We start from the raw sequence: 470 nt of genomic DNA on the forward strand, positions 1-470 counted from the left end.
TTAAGATATATTCTCTTAGCAAGTTTAATGTTTATGATACAGACTTATTATTTATAATCACTGCACAGTGTGTAATAAATCACCAGGACTTATTTATATATTAGTTGCACACATGGACTTTTAACATCTCTCCCATTCTCCCAAACCTCAGCCCCTGGTAACCAACATTGCAATCCCTGTTTTTTTCAAGTTTATTCATTTATTTTTTTAGATTCCACATAAAAGATATATCAAACATTGTTTGTCTTTCTCTGACTTATTCTACTTAGATAATGTCCTCAAGGTCTGTCCATGTTGTCATAAATGGCAAGGTTTCCTTTTGTCTCACAACTGAATATATATATTTTATACACACACACACACACACACACACACACACACACACACATAGACACACATACACACGTGTGTGTGTGTGTGTGTGTACAGCTACCCCCCACTTTTCAAAAGTTTACTTTTGCCACATTGCT

The sequence above is a fragment of the Camelus bactrianus genome, chromosome X (genome assembly GCF_048773025.1).
Source record: "Camelus bactrianus isolate YW-2024 breed Bactrian camel chromosome X, ASM4877302v1, whole genome shotgun sequence".
Lineage (NCBI taxonomy): Eukaryota > Metazoa > Chordata > Mammalia > Artiodactyla > Camelidae > Camelus > Camelus bactrianus.